Source organism: Ursus americanus, chromosome 17 (genome assembly GCF_024610735.1).
Source record: "Ursus americanus isolate L20-20 chromosome 17, mUrsAme1.1.p, whole genome shotgun sequence".
NCBI classification, from domain to species: Eukaryota; Metazoa; Chordata; class Mammalia; order Carnivora; family Ursidae; genus Ursus; species Ursus americanus.
In genome coordinates this window covers 43,356,773-43,367,672 of record NC_142143.1, presented here as the reverse complement: position 1 = coordinate 43,367,672, position 10,900 = coordinate 43,356,773, and the positions used below count along the sequence as shown (strand labels likewise).

The 10,900-nt window shown below is 34.9% G+C and overlaps 1 protein-coding gene across 1 annotated transcript in view; it reads left to right on the top strand.

Moving 5' to 3' along the window:
• Positions 1-10,900, top strand: part of TPH2 (tryptophan hydroxylase 2) — a 318,850-nt gene that overhangs the window by 287,685 nt on the left and 20,265 nt on the right. The gene's annotated exons all lie outside the window — the stretch shown is intronic.

Genomic DNA, 10,900 nt, shown 5'->3' with positions numbered 1-10,900 from the left:
TCTGCATCTTTGTCCACTCGGAGTGTTTAATTTTAGCTATTCTTATAGGTAGGTACTGGTGTCTCCTTGTGGCTTTAATTTCCATTTCTCCAATGATTGATTGTATTGCATGTGCTTATGTAACTTACATATGTCCTCCTTGGTAAAGTGTCTTTTCAAGTTCTTTATCCATTTCTTAATTGGGTTATTTTCCTGTTGCGTTATAATAGCTCTTTCTATATACTGGATACAAGTCCTTTGTTAGATATATAATTTAAAAATATTTTCTCTCAGTCTGCAGCTTGTCTTTTTATTAAAGTGTGCTTCATAGAGCAATTAAAAAAATTTTAATTTATTAATTTTTATGTTTTATGGATTTATATCTATGTGTTATACTTAACACCACTTTAGTTCTCTCAAACCATGAGGAATTTCTCCTGTGTTTTATTCTGAAAGTTTTATAGTTCTGCATCTTATATTTACATCTATGATCCATTTTGAGTTAATTTTTGTTGTAAATGTGTGATTTAGGTCAAAGTTCTTCTCTCTCTCTCTCTCTTGTTTTGGGTGGATGTTCAATTGTTCCAACACCATTTTTTGGAAAAAATCTATCCCTTCTCCATTGAATTGGTTTTCCACCTTCGTAAAAAGTCAATTGGCCTTATTTGTTTGGTTCTATTTCTGTACTCTCTGTTCCGTTCTATCGATCTATCTATGTGTCTTTCCCTTTGCCAATATCACACTGTCTTGACCACTGCAGTTTTATAGTAATTATTAACATTGAATAGTGTGATTTCTCATACTTTAGTCTTCTTTTTCAAAGTTGTTCTGGTTATTCTAGTTCCTTTGGACTTTTCATATTTCTCTATATATGACTCTTAGAATCAGTTTGTCTATATCCAGTAAACATTCTGCTGGATTTTGATTGGAATGCTTGCTTTGAATCTGTAGATTGATTTGGAGAGGATTGACATCTTTACTATGTCGAGTCTTCCAATCTAAAAATGTTGAGTGTCTTGTTATTAACTCAGGTTTTCTTTGATTTCTTTAAATAGTGTTTTATAGCTTTCAGAATGCAGATCCAGTACACGTTTTGTTAAATTTATACCTAATTATTTCTTGTTTTGGAGTTATTTTAAATGGTATTGCCTTTGAAATTTTGATTCTCACTGGTTATTGCTAGTGTATAGAAATATGTGTATATATTTTTGTACTAACCTTATATACTGTGATTTTGCTAAACAAAAGATTTTTTTTTTGTAAATTTCTTGGGATTTTTCTACAGAAGCAATTATGTTATCTGTAAATAGGACTAATCTTATACATCATTCCCATTTGTATGCCTTTCTTTCCTCCCTCTCCTTCCTTCCTTCCTTCCTTCCTTCCTTCCTTCCTTCCTTCCTTCCTTCCTTCCTTCCTTCCTTCCTTCCTTCCCTGGCTAGGAGTGATAAAAGTGGATATTCTTGCCTTATTCCCAAACTTAGGGAAAAAAACTCAGGTTTTTCACCATGTAAGTACGATGTTAGTGATAGGGTTTTTGTAGATACTCTTTACTAGGTTGAGTTAATTTCTATTTGCTAAATCTAGTTTGCTATGGATCTTTATTATGAATGGATGTTGACTTTTTCAAATGCTTTTTCTGCATAAATTGATATAATCATGATTTTTCTTTTTATGCTGTCAATATGATGGATTACATGGGTTGATTTTTGAGTATTGTACCAGCCTTGTATTCCTGAGATAAATTTCACTTGGCTGCGTTCTATTATTTGTTTTATATATTGTTACAATTGATTTACTGGTATTTTTTGGAGGATTTCTGCATCTACATTCATGAAGAATATTAGTCTATAGTTTTTGTTTTGTTTTGTTTTTTGTAGTGTCTTTTCTAGTTTTTCCTAGTATCAGGGTAATTCTGGCCTTATAAAATGAGTTGTGAAGTATTACTTCCTCTAGGATTTTCTAGAAGACTTTAGAATTGTTGGTATTATTTCTTCTTTAAATGTTTGGTATAATTGACTGATGAAACCATGTGGGTTAAAGATTCTTTTCTTTTTTTTTTAAAGATTTTATTTATTTATTCGACAGAGATAGAGACAGCCAGCGAGAGAGGGAACACAAGCAGGGGGGTGGGAGAGGAAGAAGCAGGCTCATAGCAGAGGAGCCTGATGTGGGGCTTGATCCCATAATGCCGGGATCACACCCTGAGCGGAAGGCAGACGCTTAACCGCTGTGCCACCCAGGTGCCCCTAAAGATTATTTTCTTATAAGGTAAGTACCTTATAAGAATTTAACTTCTTAAGTAGTCATAGGATTACTTAATTTGTTATTACGTATAAAAGTGTTCATTATTCCCTTATATTTTCTATTTCTGGAGGTATTATCTGTTTCATCATTCCTGATAGCCTGAAATTGCATTCCTGATTTTTCTCATTCCTGATAACTAATGTCTTCTTTCTCTCTTTTTACGTCAGCCTTTGTAGAGTTATATCAATTTTATTGACCTTTTCAAAGAACTTGGTTTTGATTTGGTTGTCTCTCTTGTTTTTCTGTTATCAAAATCATTGATATTTGCTCTTATTATTTCCTTTCTTCTGCTTGCATTGATTGGCTTTACTTTAAATTTTGTTTTTAGTTTATTTTATTATTATTTTTTTAAAGATTTTATTTATTTATGTGACAGAGAGACAGCCAGCGAGAGAGGGAACATAGCAGGGGAGTGGGAGAGGAAGAAGCAGGCTCCCAGCGGAGGAGCCCGACGTGGGACTCGATCCCAGAACGCCAGGATCACGCCCTGAGCTGAAGGCAGACGCTTTAACGACTGCGCTTCCCAGGCGCTCCTGTTTTTAGTTTATTAAGTTAGAAGCTAGATTATTGATTTAAAGCCTTTCTGCTTTTCTAATATGAGAATTTGTTGCTATAAATTTCCCTCTAAACACTGCTTAGGAGTAGGTGCCTGGGTGGCTCAGTTGGTTAAGTGTCTGCCTTCAGCTCAGGTCATGATCCCAGGGGTCCTGGGATCAAGCCCCGCGTCAAGCCCTGCGTCAAGCCCCGCATCAAGCCCTGCATTGGGCTTCCTGCTCAGCGGGAAGTCTGCTTCTCCCTCTTCCTCTCCCCTCTGCTCGTGTTTTCTCTGTCTCTTGCTCTCTCAAATTAAATAAAATCTTAAAAAAAAAACCACATCACTTAGGAGCATGCCAGGTTTTTTGATATGTCGATTTTTTTCATTAAGGTAAACATATTTTCTCTTTTCACCTGAGAATTTCTTTTTGAATCATGAATTACTTAGAAGTATATTGTTTAATTTCCAAGTGCTTGTGGATTTTCCCATCATCTTTATTGATTTCTACTTTAATTCCATTACGATCAGAAAAGTACTTTGTAAGATTTTAATTCTTAACATTTGTTAAAGTTTTATTGTTATTTTATCCTCGATATGGTCTATTTTGGTGATAGTCTATGTCTAGTTGAAAATGACGTGTTCTGATGTCATTGACTAGAGTGTTCTATAAGTGCTGACTAGTCTAGTTTGTTGTGGTATTATTCAGTTCTTACATGTACTTTTTGATTTACAGCCTACTAATTCTATCAATTTCTGAGAAATGAGTTTTGAACTTTTCATCTGTAATTGTGGATTTGTCTATTTTCCTTTCAATTCTGTCATTTTTATTCACATATTTTTAATCTCTCTTATTATATATGCACATTTTTTGTTTGTTATATCCTAATTAGTCATTCTGCTCTTTTTATCATTATGTAATGTTTCTCTTTTACCTTGTTAATTTATTCTACTCTGAGGTTTAATTTGTCTGATACTAATAAAGTGTTACCAGCTTTTTTGACTAGTGTTTGCATAGTATATTTTTTGTTTCTGTCCTTTTATCTTATTCTATTTTAGTTTCTGTCTTTTTAAAAACTTTTAATATATCTATAGCATTATATTTGATGTGAATTTCTTATGGACAGCACATAGTTGAATCAGACAGTTTAAATCCATTCTAACACTCTCTTTTAGTCTACACATTTAGGCCATTAACATTTAATATAATTATTGATATATTTGGTTAGACGTATATACCATTTTTTTTTCTGTTAGTTTTCTCTGTTTTCCATTCCTCTGTTTCCCTTTTCCTGCCTGGGTTATCTGAACATTGTTTTAGGATACCATTTTATTTTATTTTATTTTTTTTAAAGATTTTATTTATTTATTTGACAGAGATAGAGACAGCCAGCAAGAGAGGGAACACAAGCAGGGGGAGTGGGAGAGGAAGAAGCAGGCTCATAGCGGAGGAGCCCTATGCAGGGCTCGATCCCAGAATGCCGGGATCACGCCCTGAGCCGAAGGCAGACGCCCAACCGCTGTGCCACCCAGGCGCCCCTAGGATACCATTTTAATTTTAAATATATATCCTCATTTACATTTTCTTTTTTAGTGGATGATCTAATGGAGGCATTATAATATGCATACTTAACTTTTTTCAGTTTATTTAAAATCAGTACTTAACTAGTTCAAGCAGAATGTATACATCTTACCACACAGTATAGGTGGCTTTATCTTACCTGTTTGTAATATGATTTCATATATACCTCATTATTGAAAACATATAGTGTAATAATATGTTTTCGACTATCAATTGTATTTTAAAGAACTGAAGAGGCAAGTAGTATATTGTATTTACCAATATATTTACTGTTTCCGATGCGCTTTCTTTATAAATGATATTCCAGATTTACTTTGGTTATCATTTCCTTTCTATCTGAATAACTTCCATTGGCGATTCTTTTACTGCAGGCCTAGTGGCAATGAATTTTCTTAATTTTTCTTCAGCTGAGAATGTCTGTTTCATCTTCATTTCTGATATTTTCATTGGAGAGAGAATTCTGGGTTGACAGATATTTGTTTCAGCACTTAAAAAGTGTTGTTGTATTTCCTTCTAGTCTTTATGATTTTTGATGAGAAGTCCTCAGTCATTTTAATTATTGTTCTACTATAAATAATGTGTCATTTTTCTCTGACTTCTTTCAAGATTCTCTTCTTTAGTCTTCAGTAGTATGAGTGCAATGTGTATGAGCATGGATATGAAGATACTAATGACTTTTCTCCTGTTCGGGATTCACCAAGTTTCTGGAATCTACTGTAAGTTTATACCTTTTACGAAACAGGAATTTTTTAGCCATTAGTTTTTCAAATATTATGTTCTGCACTGTAACATTTTTCTTCTGGGATTTTGATGAAATGAATATTTACCTTTTGGTATTGTCTCACAGATCTCTGAGGCCCTGTTCGGGTTTTCAAATGTTTTTCTCTCTGTTGCTCAGATTGGATGATTCTATTAGTTTGTCCTTAAGTTCACTGAATCTTGCCTCTGTCATAACCATTCAGCTATTGAGAATATCCAGTGAGTTGTAAATTTTAGTTATTGTATTTTTTAGTTCTAAGGATTCTGTTTGGTCTTCTTTACATTTTCTATTTCATTGCTGAGATTTACTATCTTTCCATTCATTCATTACTTGTTGAACATTTTTGTACTAGCTACCTGTCTTTGTAAGACAGTTTCAAAATTTCTGTCATCTCAGTATTGGCATCTGTTGATCATCTTTTCCCATGTAGGTTGAGATTTTTCTGGTTCTTTATATATTGAGTTATTTTGGATTTAACTTAGGCATTTTGAATATAAGGTTATGAGACTTTGGGTCTTATTTAAATATTATGGACATTAATATTTTTGTTTAGCAGTCAAATGACCTATTGGAGTTCAAGCCATTAGTTCCAGTCAGCTTTCTATGAGTTGTGGCTTTAATTCAGTTTTATTTCAAAACCTTTGCTGAACTATGCAGATTTGTCCCACATCCAGTGGCCAGTTCGGGACCTGGGAGGGTTTTGTCTCTCATTTCAGTTATCAAAGTATTTAATATACCGTTTAGGATTAGATCCATGGATGTGTAGCTCCAGGATGAACCCAGGAATTCATAAAACCCTATAATGTTGCTTTCTTGAGCTCTTTCCTCTCCACTAGCTCCTCTATAGTTTATGGTTCCTGTGGCTCCCTTGTATGGTCTTCTGTCTGGAAAGCTGAGGTTTTATTCACTCTGCTCTGACATACAGCTCTTGCACCTGCACCCAACTTCAGGACCAAACCAAAACTTGCACTAACTTTTTAGAGAGTTTGTAATCATCAATTTTCATCAGGACACAGAGATAAAAAACAACAGAAAACAACAGAAGTTCTTGCCGCATTCTTGGGACCACAGCTCCTTTGGTCAGAGAGGAAAGTTTCTCTTTCTTGGAGTTTTAGGTGCTTGTGGGCTTCTGCTGAAATGATTGTTGCTGCCAGTAGACTTCTGTGCTCCTTGAGATTGGACTAGAGGGCTTCCTCTTGAGATCTATCCACACAAATGTGTACATCTGGTTTTTGGCCTACCTTGAAACCAGGCTGTGGGGTACTGGAGGAAGAAAAAGAAATAGACTCACTGTTGATTCAGGGGTGATTTGAATCCCTATCTTCTTCCCAAATCTGTATGCTGATGTTCACTTTTAAGAATCCTCAAATATCTGTTCCATTTAATATTTTCCTGGTTTAATTATTCTAGGTAGGTTGGGAAATGCCTACTTCATCTTATCCAGAATTGGAACTCCCCATATCCACTTTTTAACAGTGACTAAAGAATAGCATTTAACTCAACTTTGGCCAATGAGATGTGAAATGAATCCTATGGGGAGGGTGGGTCTCTTGGGAAAGTTTTCTTACTAAGAGAGACACAGAAGAAGAAATGCTTCATTTTATTCCTGAATGCTGTTGTATCAAGATGTGACATCTGGGACTAACGCTGCCATTTTCTACCAGATAAGGCAACACACAGATGATGTTGTAAAAACATGGAAAGAACCTGGGTCTTTGATGACATGATTGCGTTTGCCCCACTTTAGGACTTGCTCTAATGGCTGTTACATACTTTCCTCTAAGCTTGTTTGAGGTTTGGGGTGTGAGGCTTTTACTTGTTGCCAAAAGTATCTTAAAGTACAGTATTATTCTTTCTATAATTCATTCAAGGTTTTTTTTTTTATTTGAACTTTTCCATTTCCTCTGTAGTCATCTGTTTTTTTAACCCATGCTGTCCAACAATATAGCCATCAGTCATATGTGGCTATTGAACATTTAAAATGTGGCTATTTTGAATTGAGACTGTGCTATGAAGTGCAAAATATACACCAGATTATGAAAACTTAGGTTTTTTTTAAAAGAAGGGAAAGTATCTCATTAATTTTTATTTTAATTACATGTTGAAAAGATAATATTTCCTACAAAATAAACATACTACTAAAAAAAAACTTGTTTCTTTTAACTTTTTAAAATGCAGCTACTAGAAAATTTAAAATTGCATATGTGACTTGCATTATATTTCTACTGAAGAGCACTGAATCCCAGACTCCTATGTCCATCTGCTATTCAATAGTTCTACATGGAAGTCGAATAGGGACCTCAAACTCACTTAATATGTCTAAAATCAAATTCTTCAATTTCTCTTCAAATAAGCTTATTCTGTAGTCTTTCTCACCTTAGTAAATGACAGCTCAGTCCTTCAAGTTACATGGGGCAAAACTTTGAATTTATTTTTGGTTCCTTCTTTCACATTTCACATCTATTGTTCCTACATTCAAAAACCATCCATGATCCAAACGCACCCATTGCACTGTCTTCTATATTTCTACTTGAATTCATGCTGCCGTCATCTATGGCCTGTATTATTGAAACTGTCTCTATTTTAAATAGAAACCAGAATGGTCCTTCTAAGAAGTAAGATTGTGTTACTCGTCTGTTCACAATCCTCCAGTGGTATACCTGCTCACTCAGAGTGAAGGTTCCAATCAGAACACTGCCACCTCTCTGGCCTTATCATCTCCAGCTCTCTTCCCTCATTCACTTCACTCTAGCCTTGTGGACTTCATGCTGATCTCACACTTGGTCAGGGAGCTCCTGCAGGGTCTTTGTACTTAACGATCCATCTACCTGAAATGCCTTTCTTTCCACATCTCCATAGTGCTTGTTCTTACTCCCTTTGGGTCTCTACCCAAAAGTGTGTGAAATTTTACCATCTACCTCCAGCATACCTGTCTCCCTTATCTGTCCTAATTTTTCTCCATTGTACTTATTACCATCATATATTGTTTATTTTCTATCTTCCCCCACAGGATGAGCTCCAACAGGGCAGGGATTTTGTCTATCGGATTCACTCTTGAATCTTCAGCATCTAGAACAGTGGCTGGCACATGGAATGCACCCCATATCTATTATTTCTTCCTTTCTCATTAAACATCATTCAGATTTACTTGTCACAGTTTACCCTTTGTTATCTTGTGAATTTTGATATACTTTTATTCCATACTCAAATTTTAAATTAAAAAAAAAGAGAAAGAAGTAATAACTTTAGAGTAGTTTCACCTACTATTTCATTTTCTTTCTGAGGGTTGAAAATATTAGCAGGTGCAATTAAAAACCTCACTGACAATTTATTTAAGAGGAAAGTAAGATTTCCAGCAAAATGTCCAGATAGCTAATTTCATAATTAATATCTCCTCCTCTCTCTTTGCCTGTTTTATAATCTATATTAATGGGGAATATTTATTTCCTACTCCTGATCTTTTTCATATAGGGAGCTAAAGTAATGAACTATGGGTCTCTCTGCTCCATTTACTTACTTTGTCCCTGGGAGGTTTTGGACTGGAGAATTTGGCAAGAGCAAATGGGAATGTTTATTTCAGCTTTTCCCTTATTTCACTTAGGAGGGAGCATGTCCACAGAAAGGTTAAATTTTCCTTTGCTCATCCTTGTCATAAGCTGATGTAAGCCTCCTTTAAAACCATCATTGCCTGTGAATAACTGGCCTCATTTTCCTAATTCAGGGATTACACTAGAAGCGATGGTGGGAAAGAGAAATGCTATTTATTGGGGCTTCTTTACGATTTATAATTTGCAAAAAAATCATCAAATTCTTCTAACTGGCTTTGTTGTCTGTGGTATATTTTAATAATAGTATCATTTTAATTCATGATTTCTGGGATATTTTTCTAACTGTCTCTCAGAATGCTACCAAAATTAGGTGTATAAGGGACGAATGACATAAAGTCCTACACTGCCTTCCTTCAAATATCTCTATTTGGAACACATTATAGCTTTCCATCATTTCACATCATTTACTCAGCTGTAGTGTTCAGGATGAGGCTCTATTTATCACCTATGTTATTAGATTTACTTATTATCTATTGCTTGCACATTGGTATATTTATGTGAGACTCTGATGTTATTGATCCTTCTCTTAGTGACTTTCTCATGTGACCTATTGACCCTTGCCATCATTTTATGTCATCCTGATATATTCTATAACTGATTTTCAAATGGGGGCACACATAACTCGAGGTAAATGAGCTTTTCCAAGGGATATGGTATTAGAGTTGGGTAATTTAATAGAAACACATTGTGAATTCTACTGTAAATGGTACATTTAACAACACTATTTTTAAGTCCAGCTCCTAATGGTGGTCTAATATGTCTCTTCTTTTGGCTGTTAATTTCCACTAACCTCTCATTATAGATAAAAGTAGTAATCATCCATGGATACATGAACTCATTGAAAAATAAAGAGCACCTTAATTTCAGTAAGGGGGGAATTCTCAATAAAATTTTACTTTTATGTTTACTAATTCTAATAATTTTAAATATATTTATGTTTTGATTGATTATGTACTAAAAGCTATTTTAATGATAATTCAGTGCAGAAGAAAGGCTGTCATACTCAATGGTCCCATAAAATTTTTGAAAATTAAAATTTTGATTTATATACATATTTTATTAAAGAGAATATGACAAGTTGATCAATAAGACTTTTTTCTTTTTTTTTTTTAAAGATTTTATTTATTTATTCGACAGAGATAGAGACAGCCAGAGAGAGAGGGAGCACAAGCAGGGGGAGTGGGAGAGGAAGGAGCAGGCCCATAGCGGAAGAGCCTGATGTGGGGCTCAATCCCAGAACGCCGGGATCACGCCCTGAGCCGAAGGCAGACGCTTAACCACTGTGCCACCCAGGCGCCCCGATCAATAAGACTTTTAAGCATAACAATATATTGCATTAAGATCAAATTCTTTGGGACTGGGGAATGAAAATGTACATTCAGATAGAAAAAGGAGTGATTTAAGAATGACAGAGAAGAACATTTCATGTATTCTTTGAATTATTATAGCATTTAGATTCATTTGACTCACATTAAACACGATGGAACAGTTCTATTTAAAAGTGTCATTATTTAAAATACACAAGAAATTATATCCTTTGCAACCATTTATATATATGATAACATTTTTAGACCTTAACCCCAAAATATGAAAGGTATTTATAATTTAAAAAATTGTTTCATAGAGTGCAGGAGAAACTGATGTTTTAAAGTAAAAATTGTCAAGGGCGCCTGGGTGGCTCAGTCGTGAAGCGTCTGCCTTCGGCTCAGGGTGTGATCCCAGGATCCTGGGATCGAGCCCTGCAATGGGCTCCCTACTCCGCTGGGAGTCTGCTTCTTTCTCTCCCACTCCCCCTGCTTGTGTTCCCTCTCTCGCTGGCTGGCTCTCTGTCAAATAAATAAATAAAATCTTATAAAAAAAAGGTAAAAATTGACAAATTTTATCTGGATATTTCTTTTTTCCAACTCATCTTATTCCATATAAATTCCCATTGAAAAAGTCAGATAGTGTGTCGGTCAATATCTCACCAATTGGGTGACATGAATACATTCCTAATTCACTATGTTTAGAAATCCAAAAGCGTTTATATCTTTATCTATATCCATCTCCAGCTACTCACTTCCTATATACTATTTCCTCCCATACTCCAACATTCAGAGAGAAAACACAATGAAAGCACTCCACTATCCCAC